At 45.2% G+C, this 14,855-nt stretch overlaps 3 non-coding genes across 3 annotated transcripts; 1 reads left to right on the top strand and 2 right to left on the bottom strand.

The window, feature by feature from the left end:
* trnaq-cug (transfer RNA glutamine (anticodon CUG)) lies at positions 1–72 on the top strand. Its single transcript has one exon. It is a non-coding gene; the product is annotated as a tRNA-Gln (tRNA).
* Positions 73–8,062: 7,990 nt separating this feature from the next.
* On the bottom strand, positions 8,063–8,144 carry trnas-aga (transfer RNA serine (anticodon AGA)). Its single transcript has one exon. It is a non-coding gene; the product is annotated as a tRNA-Ser (tRNA).
* Positions 8,145–14,507: 6,363 nt separating this feature from the next.
* Positions 14,508–14,579, bottom strand: trnaa-ugc (transfer RNA alanine (anticodon UGC)). Its single transcript has one exon. It is a non-coding gene; the product is annotated as a tRNA-Ala (tRNA).
* Positions 14,580–14,855: the final 276 nt, after the last annotated feature.

Genomic DNA, 14,855 nt, shown 5'->3' with positions numbered 1-14,855 from the left:
GGTTCCATGGTGTAATGGTGAGCACTCTGGACTCTGAATCCAGCGATCTGAGTTCGAGTCTCGGTGGAACCTGTTTCTTGAATTATACACACTGACATTTTAGTCATTCCTCCAGGAGCATGGGCGAATTTTCGAAATTCGAAGGCTGTAGTTTATATTATTTAAGAAAGTGTTTACTTTCCTGTTGGCGTGATGTTATTTTTATTGGGGGGGGGGGTGGTGAGTGTGGTTGGCATTTTGTCTAATATTATTGGTGTTTTCACGTGTGAGTGATCATATCAGATGAATGCGTGGATGAGGAGTTGGTTCAGGGGCAGTGTTTCAAGATTCTGGATCATAGATTAATGAAGTCATAGAAAAGAACAGCACAGAAACAGGCCGTTTGTTCCATTTAGTCCGTGCTACATCATTTAAGCTGAATACTCCCATCGACCTGCACTGGAGCCATATCGCTCCATACCCCTACCATGCACGCATCTATCCAAACTTTTCTGAAATATTGAAATCAAACTTGCATGCACCACTCATTCTGTCAGCTCGTCCCATACTCTCACAACCATCTGAGTGAAGAATTTTCCTTTCCTGTTCTCCTTAAACTTTCACCTTTCACCCTTAACTCATGCCCTCTGGCTGTAGTCCCTTACAACCCCCGTGGAAAAAGCCCGCTTGCATTTACCCAATCATTGGGACTTCATCTGTGCAGGGGTGATCTACACCAAAGGGATGGTTTGCACCTTCACTGGAAGGTGGTGGTGGTGGTCAGTATCCTGAGGTTCATTGTTGTTTTTTCATCACACGTTTTCTGGCAAACGATCATCGCAATTCGCAAACAAGAGAAAACCTACAGATGCTGGAAATTCGAGCAGCAAACACAAAATGCTGGAGAAACTTCACAGATCAGGCAGCATCTTTTGAAAAAAGTACTTATTCCATAAATGCTGTCTTGCCTGCTGAGTTCTTCCAGCAACTTGTGTGGGTTGACCATCGTACGCTATACTCTAACTTTCGTTTGGAATTGAAAACAATTTGATGTGACTGAACCGAGGCGACGCGGCGGATCCTTTGCTGAGCGCGAGGAGGACACAAGCTTCGATCGATGCCAGCGCCCTGATGAAGGCCAAATGGAGGTGACGAGGTTCGGGTAAAATTGAGTCTGTGTTTTACTTTGGTAACAATGTTAGATCTGTGAAGGGAGCACTGGACTGAACTGCCCCGAGAAATTACACTTGCCAATGGAACTGTTTTGAACGATGGCATTAAATTTATTGCAATGGACTGCATGAATCCTCATCTCTGACGCTACTTCATGAGGATGAGCGTGAGGTCTGTTATTGCAACTACGGGGTAATGGGATCAGATTTAGGTAACTGTACGTACAATACCTATGTCACCAGTAATATCACAACTTCTGTTGATGGCACTGACAGAATCGGCTGGCAGGCCTACTGTATTTATTGTCCCAGGGCTTCCCCTTTCCATATAAATGTTGTCTCTAGTCTGAACAAACACTGTCAAGGAGTTATTACAATTTGGCTTATGCAGTACCAAATAGATACCATCTGCCAGCGTTGAAGGATGAAGGAGACTGAGCAACGTTACTGGATTGTAGTGTTCCTGTTCGGGGACTGTGGATAGGCAGAGAAAGCCAGAGAAAGCAGGATCTCCCAGTGGCCACACATTCCACGTCCCATTCCCATTCTGATATGTCTATCCACGGTCTCCTCTACTGTCAAGATGAAGCCACACTCAGGTTATATTCCGTCTGGGTAGCCTCCAACTTAATGGCATGAACATTGATTTCTCTAACTTCCGTTATTGCCCCTCCTCCCCCTCTTACCCCATCCCTGATTTATTTATTCCCACCACTACTTTTTTTCTCTCTATGCCCAGCATTCTTTTCCTGTTCTCCATCTCCCTCTGGTGCTCCCCTCCCCCTTTTCTTCTCCCTACGCCTCCCGTCCCAAGATTCTTTCCATTCTCCAGCTCTGTATCGCTTTTTCCAGCTCTCAGCTCCACCCATCCCCTCCTGTCTTCCCCTATCATTTCGTATTTTCCCCTCCCTCTCCTACTTTCAAATCTCTTACTAACTTTTCTTTCAGTTAGTCTTGACGAAGTGTCTTGGCCGGAAACGTCGACAGTGCTTCTTCCTATAGACGCCGCCTGGTCTGCTGCGTTCCACCACCATTCTGTGTGTGTTGCCAGTGTAAACTGTGTCCGCCACACTTCTCTCCGGGATCCTGCAACAGCCGCTCCTTGTAAACCTGCCCGGCTTCGTGTCCTGCAAAACAAAGACGAGGAGACTGGGATTCCACCCCCCCCCCAGTATGGGGAGAAGAGGCAGCAATGTACGTCACCGGCAGCTCCTTCCTAGCCCACCTTCACCGCCCTGCCTACCCCAGCCCGTGAATAGCCTCTGTCTACCCACTGACTCCGCATTTCGAGCTCAGTCGCTATTATACTCTGCCTCTTTCTCGCAGCCGCCATCTCCGGAGTCAGTGCCGATCTCCAAGCCTATCTGTAGATCTGCTCTCAGAGCGATGCGCTACTACTGGTAGCGTCCTACTCCCGGGCCCAGGAGCTCTCCATTTCCGGCTGCTGTAAAACCACTCCCGGGCATGTGTCCTGCTGTCCTGTCAATCGGGTCAAGGGGCGGAACGACGCTGCGCATACTCTCGTGTTTAAATGACGTCATAGAGCGAAACATCGCCGTTCCTTCCCTCAGTTCACTTTCTGAGCGCCTGTTCGGAGGGTCCGAGGCTGCGGGAGGGTCAGTGTGGATTTAAACCGGGCATTAAACACATTGCCCACTTGGCATAGTTCTTTCCAAAGTGTTTCAGCTGTTCTCCCTGCATTCTACAGTCACTCGGACACACTGAGGGAATCGGCATGAGTGCTGGGAAGTGTGTGAGTTTATATCTCACAGCAACAGCCCCTGTTTAATGTTTCGAAGTGACGGAATCGGTCACCGAGTGTAAGGCCGAACGGCGATCAATTATAGACCCGATCATGGATTACTAGAGAAAAAGGTGCTGAGCACAACGTTCTCGATAAGCTCTCCCGTCCCGGGCGATCTGCTGACTGGGTTGTTTAATATTCTAAATGACTAATTCAACACTGTTTTGTTTTATTCAAAAACCTCCTGTATTTCCATTTTTCATTTCCAGCAGGAAAACGCAATCCGCATCAGGGAATCGAATACTAGACCACCGACTGGCAGGAGGGGAGATTATCCACCACACTAATGAGGAATGAAGGAGGGTATGGAATCTGTCACACGGATTACAAACAACAGAAAATCTGCAGATATTGGAAATCAAAGTAATGCACACAAAATGCTGGAGGAACTCAGCAGTCCAGGCAGCATCAATGGAAATGAGTAAACAGTCGACGTTTGTGTCTGAGACCCTTCATCAGGGCGATCATACGGATGTCAGGGTATAAGAGAGCTCGCAGAGTCACTTTGATGTCTGTTTGTTGAGTGTAGAGCAGGCGCCTTTCACACATCCCCTCTCACTGTGTGACTGGAGGGGTCTCAGGATTCTTTAGCGATTCAGTCACTAACTGTGTTCAAGGACTGGAAACGGCTCACATTAACGTCCAACTGCGTTTTCTTTCAATTTGCGTGAGGCAAGGAACCATTTCTAGCTCCTACTCTGTCAAGAGTCGATTTTCCCTGCAGTCCGAACCCAGTGTTTTGTTTCTCCGGTCTTTCGGAGTGACGTGACATCCACTGGTCGGAATAGGAACTGCAACGGAATGAGGGATGATTCTTCAGAAAACAGCGGAGTGTCAGATTCAGATTCAGATTCAGAGGCACTGATAAATCGAGTTACAGTACTGGATCTTAAAGCAAAGGAGACGGTCAGTACCCGAATCTCCACTCGATCATGAGGCGATTGCGGTATAGTGGTGAGCATAGCTGCTTTCCAACCGGTAGACCTGAGTTCGATTCTCAGCGTTAAAAAATCTAATATTTTAGACTATAAAAATAACCTCTTTCAGAACACTATGCACATGGAACTCGTGGGATAAGTCGACCACTCACACTAATTCATGGGCAATTTGCTGTGAGTCTAAGCGTTTTATTAATTATCATTCAGTGTAGTAGATCAGAGATTGAATTCTCATCCTTCATCTGGGATGAAATCGAGTGGATCGATGACCCCAAATTAAATGAAAAACAAAACATCTAACAAGTCTGTTAGATCCAAGGACTCCGCTCGAGGAAACACACACTTTCTGGTCAAATCGAACAAACAGATTTCTGACCAAAGACACCCCGCATCCCGGATATTCTCTCCTTCCCTTCTTCCATCGGGCGGAAAGCACAAAAGCCTGAAAGAACTTATCACAGTCTCATGGATAGTTTCAGTCCCGCTGTTTTGTCTACTGAATCGTTTCTTAGTACGATAAGGTGTACGTTTAACTTCACAATCCACCTCGGTGTGATACTGCAGCTTATTATTTACCTTCACTGTTCTTTCCCTGTCGCTGTTACACTTTATTCTGCATTCTGTTATTGCTTTACCTTGAGCGATCTCAATGCACTGTGTAATGATTTCATTCCTATGAACAGTATGAACGGAGAAGGTTTTCATTGTATCTCGGCACGTGTCTGAAATATAACAGTGCAAATTCCCATCGCGGCAGCAGTAGGGAGCCCCGGCCGCCGTTCAGCGCAGCTTTTCCCAGCTGGCAATGAAGCACAACAGAGAAGAAACATCTGCCGGGTCAGTAGCCGCCAACCTTTCCGTTAACAGCTGAACGCGCTCACCGATGCGACGCAGAGGCAAATTTTGTGGAAAGTAGGAATAAGTGGTTCAATTCTGCGTTGTAGAACGTGACCAACAATCGCTGCTGGGTTGGACCCGATTTTTCACAGTCTGCATGACTGGTTTGCATCAGAGAGCAATATCAAACAGAAAATGTTGGAAATACACAGTTATCAGGAGTCGAAGCTGCACGAGGAAATCCCAATGGATTCCGGGTGCATCGCCAGATAATTCGGCCACGACTACACACTCCCCACTGATTTCCCTTCCGGTGTTTATCCAACTGGAAGAAGTGCTGTACCTGTCCAATCACCTCTTCCACCAAAACATTCCCGGTCCCAAACAGTCCTCCCAGGTGAGGAAATACTTCAGCTGTGAGTTTGCCTGGGCCATCTACTGTATCGGGTGCTTCCAGTTCGTCCTCATCTCCAACTGCGAGACCCAAGATGGATTGGGGAACCATTTTGTCCAGCAACTTTGTTTCGTCGGCCACGAGCAGGATTTCCCAAAGGTCGAACATTTAACTCAACTGCCCATTCCCGTTCTGACGTGATAGTCCATGGATTCCTCTAGTCACGATGAAGCCACTCTCGAGATGGAGGAGCAAAACTTCATATTCCGTCTGGGTAGCCCTCAGCCTGATAGAATGGACATCGATTTCTCTATTCCGGTAATTTCTTCGCTCTCCTCTCTTTGTTTTAATTTTCCATTTGGGGTTCCCTCTTGCGTCTTCACCTTTCCTCGCATGTCTACCGCCTCCATCTAGTCGCCCCGACCCTCCAATCGGATTACTGTTTTTCAACCCTTTTTCCTTTCCACCAATCACCACCCAGCTTCTCATTTATTCCCCTTTCCCCAACATATCTATGTCATGGTCCAGATAGGTTTCCCTTTAAATTTATCCAGGTTGTGTTATGACCCGGACTATTGACTCCTTGTTCCCCTTTAATTCCCTGTTTCACGTGTCCCTCGAGCTTGATGATTAAGGTAATTTACTCTCGACCGAACCGGCAGTTTATAAGCCCCTGGCTTCAGCCGTTCGGGGCGAGAGTGTTATGGAGCATTAGCGAAGTCACCGCAGCTACTGCGAGCCAAAGCCATCTAGCCGAGGCAAGCCAAGACTCCTCCCGCAGCAAGTGCCAGCAATTCGCCTTCCCTTGCCAGAGTGGGTCCGGGCGAGGTTAACCCGCCAGGGTGAGTTAACAGCTCCCGCAGCTTGGGACAAACTTGGGACCAGTGATAGTAACTTGAGTTATTTTGTCGTCGTGTATCCAGCGCAGTAGACAGGCTGTTTGCCGCTCCTCGAATGGACTGTCGTTGTGTGGTCTCCGTATCCATGTCCTGTCTAAAGAGGAGTCCCGACCCTATACCCTAGAAGTGTCCTGACCCCGGTGTTAAAGAGTTCCGGCTCCATGCCTGGAGTCTTAAGGCGGAGTCCCGGCTCAGTGTTTCATATCCTGTGTTTGGGTATCAAGTACTGGCCGTGGCGTTCCTCGTCTCCAAGCCCAAGGTCTGTGTTCAATCCTTGTAAGAGTAATAAACTCTATTTTGATTTACCCTAGAAAAACGTGTTTGTGTCCTGCCTATGGGTCCTCCTCCAGCCCCCCTTGTAACAATCTACTTTCCATCCTCACCTGGCTTCACCTATCAACTTGTCACTTGATCTCCTTCTCTTCCACCACCTTCTTGTTCTGGGTTCTTCCCACTTCCTTTCCAGTACTGATGAAGGAACACGACCTGACACTTCGATTTTTTATTCCTCTCCATAGATGCTGACCGACCTGCGGAGATCGGCCAGTGTTTTGTGTTCGTTAATCTGATTCTTGTGCCAAAAAATACCCATCTTCGACCGTCGCCCACCTGGTATTTGACTCAGTTTTCCCCCCCTCCTTCCATTACCATAGACCGCTGTACTGTACGTTCCCCACAATTTTGTTGTTCATATATCACAGAAATAAAAGTCCCGATTATAACAGTCACAGTCACTCACTTGGTCTCAGCAGATCCGCGGCTTTTCCTTTGCCCGATCACGTTCGCCCACCTTGTCTGAAGCTGAAAAATACCTTATTTTCTCTCTCCATGTGGTGACGAATGGGTCTCCTCCTGAAACATTAAATTTGTTTCCTTTTATACAAATGTGACCAACGTTCGTGAACTTCGCAGTGGAGCAGCAAGTCGTTGGTTTATTTAATTTGCACGTTGATGTGAACAAGAAGTGAAACATCCCGGCTCCTGGTTTCACAAAACGACCCGGAGAGTCGCAGTGAGATCCGTGAGGCAGCCACCGGCCACTAGAGGGCACCGAGGGTCTGGGTCCTGTGTAGCAGCGCACAACACTTCCAAGTTCAAAGTCAATTCATTACCAAAGCACAAATATGCTACCATTAGATACATTTCCTTGCGGGGATTTACAGTAAGAGCAAAGAAACAAAATATAATCATAAAAGAGTGCACACAAGACGGACAATCAATGTAGAAAACATAACACCGAAAATACAAAAACGTAAAATAATAACAATTGTAATAATATAAATTTAACCAATGGCGGAGCATCCCTCCACGGAAAACATCCCCATGATCTGAGCAGTCAAGATGTGAAGAAAGAAACGTGGAACGCTTGGCTCAGAGATGGAGATCTCTTCCCAGAAACAGAGGGGTTCCTTGTGGCAATACAGGGCCAGGTGGTTAACCGAAAAATATTAGAAATGCATTATAAACGTCCTACAGATTAATGACGATAAATGCAGAAAATGACAAGAGCCACCAGGAACAATCCAACACATTATAGGATTGAGCAGCAGTTTAACTCAATGTGATTACTTATACGGGGACAATCAATTGACAAACATCAGTCACCAAAATCTTGCTTTATAATACAAACTCATAAAAGACACCACACCTTACTATAAATACAAACCTGTTCTAGATTAGGGTCAGAGGCCTACACATTATTATTTGTCTGATCCATTTTTACAGATAGGATAATTCATAATAACCGTCTGGATATATAATATTACTGGATGAAAAAGCAGTAACAACGTACATAATCTGTTTTCTATATATATATATATATTTTAATGAATGTATTAGGGAGAGCACGGAGCGCACAAAACGGCCAGCAAAGGCCACTGGATCAACAGCGCCCCTGGATAGGTTGGAACCACCAACATTTCGGATAACTGCCGAACAGCGGCTGATCGATTCATAGTAGAGGACAAATGTGGAACACATGGGCACTTCCTGGTTTTGGAGCCGGCACTGGCCTTTTATAATCTGTATCAGAGTCAGCACGTAGTCGGCAGGATTCGAACCTGCGCGGGGAAACCCTAATGGATTTCTAGTCCATCGCCTAAACCACTCGGCCACGACTATTAGTTCTTCATTGCTAGATTCAAATCCCGGAATCAGATAAACACGAAATATCCTGAACTAAAAGCGAGAATCGCTGGAAATATTCAGCAGATCAGTAAGCGTCCGTGAAGAGAGAAACCGAATTGCGTTCAGCTCGAAGACCTTTCACCAGGAAATCAGTAAACTGGATTGGATAGATGAAATCTCAGTCAGGGCAGAGCAGGATCGGAAGATGTAGAATCCTTGTGTGTGGGGGGAGGGGAGGTATTAAGAAACTGATCGGTTAAGAAGACACTGATGGGAGTTTTTTTTATATATAGGCTTTCGAATTGTAGCCACGAATGTGGTCTACAATTTATTGCAGGAGTTAGAGAAAAAATGTTATAATGGCAATGTAACGTTAGTCGGAGTATTTCAATAGACATACAGATGGAAAATCAAGCTGATTCCATCTTTGTCACATGGTGCGAGCAGAATCATCTGCAGCTTAATGTGAAAAAGACTAAGGAGCTGGTGGTGGACCTGAGGAGGGCTAAGGCACCGGTGACCCCTGTTTCCATCCAAGAGGTCAGTGTGGACATAGTGGGGGATTATAAATACCTGGGGATACGAATGGACAATAAACTGGACTGGTCAAAGAACAGTGGGGCTGTCTACAAGAAGGGTCAGAGACGTCTCTATTTCCTGAGGAGAATGATGTCCTTTACCAGCTGCAGGACCATGCTGAGGATGTTCTACGAGTCTGTGGTGGCCAGTGCTATCATGTTTGCTATTGTGTGCTGGGGCAGCAGGCTGAGGGTAGCAGACACCAACGGATCAACAAACTCATTCGTAAGGCCAGTGATGTTGTGGGGGTGGAACTGGACTCTCTGACGGTGGTATCTGAAAAGATGATGCTGTCTAAGTTGGATGCCATCTTGGACAATGACTCCCATCCACTCCATAATGTACTGGTTAGGCACAAGAGTACATTCAGCCAAAGACTCATTCCGCCAAGATGTAACACTGAGCGTCATAGAAAGTCATTCCTGCCTGTGGTCATCAAACTTTACAACTCCTCCCTTGGAGTGCAGGCACCCTGAGCCAATAGGCTGGTCCTGGACTTATTTCCACTTGGCATGATTAACTTTCTATTATTTAATTATTTTGCTATACTTCTTCACTATTCTTGGTTGGTGCGGCTGTAACAAAACCCAATTTCTCTCGGGATCAATAAAGTATGTCTGCCTGTCTGTCTGATGAATGTGTGGAATGCCTCCGAGATGTCTTTTGGTGGAGCCTACTCGGGAATCAGCAGTTCTGCATTTGGTGATGTGTAATGAACACAAATTCATATTTTTGGACTACGTTGTTAAGTTACCTCTCACTTAACTGCAGTCTGGACAGCTGTTCTGAACAAGCCAAGGGAGACAATCCATCAATGGATTAAACACACATATGTTATTAAAATATGCTGCTCTTCAGAAACGAGTCGTGTTGGAATTCTACTAACGAGTAGCCTCATAATGGTCGAAGACTCCATTGAAGGTTGCATGTAGTACGGACGAATTAGCAAAGAACTGAATCGAAATTGTGTAAAGGAAATGAGGCTAATGTATGTTGATATTTACTTAGTGTGATGACTAATACTTATCACTTTGCTACTTCAAGCATATCTGACAAGAATTAAATTCTAAGTTTCAATTAGATTAGGCAGATGTTATCCAAAGCTTTTATAAGACTACCTATTCAATGACATTTTTCAGAATCCATCCCTTTTGGAATAAAGCTTGGAACTGGGGTTTAAATGTTAATTTACATCTTTTGATGTGTATTACTTCACATGTTGTCATTGCTTTGTTCTTTGTTCTAATGGTTACAAGATTCACATCGCCGGAGGTGGTAATGAGGATAAGCTCTCGCTACCTTTAATGTGCTTCCACATGGCTTGCGTCTCAAATAGCCTCTGTCAACCGAGCCCAGCTCCCGGTCTTCACGCGACGGAACTGTTCCTATCAATGGGAGAAGGGGCAAAGGCGGGTCTCTGGCGCCTCAAAATCAGATTCTTCGGGCAGGTGGGGCTCGTTAGTCCTGCCCACCTAGGAGAAGGAAAACAGTGATTTTAAAACCTCCGCTGCATTGCGGCCACACCCAATCATGTGAAAGGCTATGGGAGTAAACACTGAGAAGAAATCCGGAGCCGGAGTCCCGTAGGCGGTCAATAGGGAATACTTCATCAATCTATTGTCCGGCGACTCCTGCAGCCGAAGAGGCCACCAAGTGTAATGATCTTCGTGCCACTGGGTCCTGACCTCCGAGGCCGAGAGAGTGGGACTAAGGCTTTTTCACTATAATATCTTTCACACACAGGTCCTTGTGTTGTGCATCTTCGTCTCCTTTCTCTCTTCAGAAGCCCTCCGGCGATGGGAGAGCAGCGAACCAACAAGTGGATGTGACCACTGAGTTGCAGTTGCAAAGCTGCACGTAGGAGGCCCTTGGACAGATGGTCGTTCTCCTCTAACCCAGGGCAGTGGGGGAGTCCAGCAGCATCTAGGGTGACTGGGCAGCCCTTTTTGGGACAGCGCTGCCCACCTTCTAGTCAGGGAGGGGCCTAGAAAAGGTGGCCTAAACATCGCCTGCTCCAGATCATCCGGCCAGTTAACCGCGACTGACAGATCACCCAATCATTGCGGTCGAAATCAAAATAAAAAAAAATAAAAAATCTCCGTCTGGGAGCATGGAACGTTCGCACCTTAATGGATAAGGAAAACAACTTCCAAGCCAACTGCGCATGCATCGCCTCAAGGCGAGTCAAGAAAGACACAGGAAGGCATCAATTCCTGCACCAACTCTTTGCCCTATCTGCGACCGTATCTGCGCTTCGGACTTCGGCCTCAGAATTCATATGCGTGCCCACAGACGTTGACTGCGCAACACATTCGTCTTCCTCGAACTTCGAGAGACTACTAGTATTACCCATGGTATTTCGCCAGTGTGTGCCTTTGGGGAAACTTTAATAACTTCTGTGTCTGCGATCCACATGCATTATAAATTCATTTCTGCAGATTTTGTTTGATTTCATACAGATATATTGCGTTTCAATATAGAAACATAGCAAACCTACAGCATAGTAAAGGCACTTCGGCCCCCATGTCGTGCTGAACATGTACTTACTATAGAAATTACCTAGGATTACGCATAGCCCTCTACTTTTTTCTAAGATCCATGCACCATTTTTTCCTAACCTCCATATACCAGTAATACTAATTCCCGTTTAATTGCCGATATACAGAATGATATGAAATAGGGTACACTTATCATGTTTCTTCATGCTTTTGTTCGGATAATATTTTTAAATCCTTATCTGTATTTTTTGATATAGTCATGAATGCTGCTGTTCTTTCTGTGCCATACTCACTGAGACATATTAACAGTACTGTGATCCCCAGAATTTTCCATGGATCGAAAAAGAGGAGATGTTGGCCACGGAGGATTTAAAATATGTAAGATAACATCGAACTCGAATGGCTCAAGGACAGTGGAAGCAGACAGATCATGTGTCTTTGTACCAGCAATGTAGTTGGAAAAGAAGATGTCATTTTGTAGAACCGTTTTAGATCTTCCAATTTGTGAGAGGAAAATTTCAGTGTTTTAAAGCAAACACAATGTTGCTTCAGTTAATCTGCCGGTAAGAGGTCTTTTCCAAATTAGAAGTTATCTCTGAGGTGTTTTTGTCATAATATAACATGCAAATGTATGAATGTTGGGGTCAATGCCTGTCTGGAGAGATTTAAACTGGTTACTAAAGGGAACAAAGAGCCATAAATTACCGATTGACGCTTACTGGGAAGAGGGAAATAAATGGATGCTGGCCTGGAGCAGGGACAACAAAAAGGAGAATTCAGACCAATGAGATGAACTACAGGCCAATGATATTGGAACGGGATAATTGAATTGGAAAATATGAATATAAAAGTGGAAACATCGAATGTGCTAGCAGCGATAACTTTTTCTGGAAACCCACCATCGCAAGGAAGATCCCCCAAGTCAGTGACTGGGAGAAGAAAGGATCGATCACGTGGCCAACTGAGATGTCCTAGTTTGGTGATATAGTTGGGAAAAGCAGTCTGAGTGAGTATTGGTACAGAGGAAACAGCAGAATTCTTGTACTAAGTTGTTGGTCCGGTGTTGAAATAGTTATGTTGTCGTTTATGCAGAGACAGTAAAGTGCGAGTTTTGATTATTTACAAGTTATAGAGTGAATTTCCTATCCTAGTTCCATTGACGAACTGTCAACACTAGTAGGACTATCGATGGACTGGGACAAAAATACTCTTCCAGATGTACTTCAAAATTCTATTTCTTTTCTTACACATAAACAAAAAAATGATCTTGTTACTTTAGCGAAGTTGAAATGTCTGATTGCTGTAACCCTGTCCACATGACATTGCTGTGTGATTTGCCAGCAGATCGGCTCCTCAATCATCTACCAACCATGGAGGGATTTGCAGTATAATCCCAGCAATTTGGTTGTTGGTTGTTATTTTCTTTATTCCTAAATTCAATTCACACTTACATATTAATCGGCTTTTCTAAAGAACATGCACAATCAGAATTTGTTTTCCCATTTGCTGATGTGTGATGCAGGCACTATTTGCAGCCCTTCCGACTCTCTGAGAGTTCGCCTCTCACTCAGTCCGATCGCTGGTGAATGCTCATTGGCTGTTGTATAACTCCCTCTGTTTGAGGATGACGATGTCAACTGGCCGCAATAAAACCTGCTGCAGAGTGAGGATTGATCCGACAGAGAGCAGCTCGGGGTCTGTGGAATCACATGGAGCATGGGAGATGCTTCACCACTCGAAACTCCTGCAACATGGAGCGATAGTGGTATAGGGATGAGCATAGCTGCCTTTCAATCAGCTCACCCGGGTTCGATTCCCGGCGATCGCCGTGTGTTGTACGTGTTTTTCAGTAACATCTCGGCATGGAATCACTCAGCTACATTATTTCCTTGTCTTTGAAATGAACATTTCTGCCCATCGTTCGTCTATTTTAGCCCAGTGTTTCTCTTTCCGAATGTCTTACCGCCATCGTGTATTGGTCTCGCCCTATCAGAGATGTCCCCCTTTTCACTTCCCACTCAACTTCTCACCTTCTTTGACACTGAAAGCTATGTTCTTCTCTCACCATTTCTAATTGAGTGTCACGATCAGAAAGGGTAATCTCTTTTCATCACTCACAAATGTTTCTTGAGTTTATATGTTTTTCCAGTATTTTCAGTTCAATCTGTTCAATACCAGACACAGCTTCATGCAGCGGAGAACAAGGCGTCCACACTAACTGTTTTTGAAAATACCTCTGTCCACATTAAAACGGATATTTCGGCGAATCTCCTCCTACTGCACATGCGCAGGACACATCTACCGAAATCAAGCGACATATTTTGTATCGAATCTCGACGTGAAAGACTTGGTGCGCGCTTGTTCAGCGACAGACTAGAAAAACTTAAACGACGGACAGCAGTTGGCTCGCGCAGGAGGACATAAAACAAACGAACAAACAAACAAAAAAAAAAAAACAACAACAAATACTGGAGGGTATGGAGGCAACCAATACGGTTCTCGGTCAGTATGACCGGGCTGACGACGAACATTGAAAAACTGACTAACTTTTGCATTAATAAAGTCCCTTGTTAAATATATAAACACGTCTGCATCAGTATTATCTTCTATTTCCGTACAAAGTTACATTAGGCTGTTACACATCTATTGTCAGAGAAGTAATTGCAGAAATAGATAATCCACCTTCATACAAGCAAGGACAGAAAAGAGGGCAAAGTGAGTATACTTATTTATTCAGTAATTTATGGGTGAATGTATTTAGTGAGTGCTTTTCTAACTCTTCTTGCTTCAGTCTCGTGGCCGTTTGTTCTGAAATTGTTAGGTTGCGATCAAGAAAACAATGAAATGTCGCCATCTGTTCCGGCACTTCATGACAGCGTTTTTAGATTTCTCTGGTTACCCCGTCCACACTGCTCGGGCCAATCCGGCAGTTTCAGATTTATACATTCTGGAGAGCGTTTTAGAAAAGCTCCGTTTTCGGGAGAGGAAAACGACGTTTTACTGTGGATGGAGGGTCAAACCGAAGAGAAAAAGCTTCGGTTACGGATTTATTCGGTCTACTGTGGCGTGTGCCGTCTCGCTATCGCTCTACTGTCATCGTGCCGACTGCTTTGAGCTTTAAAAGGCAGACACGAGGAAAAACATTCCTGACGAAGGGTCTCGGCCTGAAACGTCTACAGTGTTTCTCCCTATAGATGCTGCCTGGCCTGCTGCGTTCCACCAGCATTTTGTGTGTGTTGCTTTGAGCTTTGTTTTGTTCAAAATTCAACGCTCACTAGCTTGGAGACGCCGGGGATTGAACCCGGGACCTCATACATGCAAAGCATGCGCTCTTCCACTGAGCTACATCCCCAATTAAAATGCAGAACTGTTCAGGTCCAAACCTTCCAGCATATCACAATTGAGCAGTGCAACACAGACAATGGCTGACGTCCACAGTCAGAAAGCACGTACCACATTCTGAAGGATCGTTTCAGTCTCGCTGTTACGTCCATTGAATGGTTTCCTAGTGAAAAATGTTGGACGCTTGACCTCACAATCGACCTCCTTATGACACTCCAGCTTATTGTTTACCCGCACTCTGCTTTCTCTGTCGCTGTTACACTTTACTCTGCATTTCATTATTGAT

The sequence above is a fragment of the Hemitrygon akajei genome, chromosome 28, assembly GCF_048418815.1.
Source record: "Hemitrygon akajei chromosome 28, sHemAka1.3, whole genome shotgun sequence".
Lineage (NCBI taxonomy): Eukaryota > Metazoa > Chordata > Chondrichthyes > Myliobatiformes > Dasyatidae > Hemitrygon > Hemitrygon akajei.
This window is presented reverse-complemented; position numbering and strand designations above follow the sequence as displayed.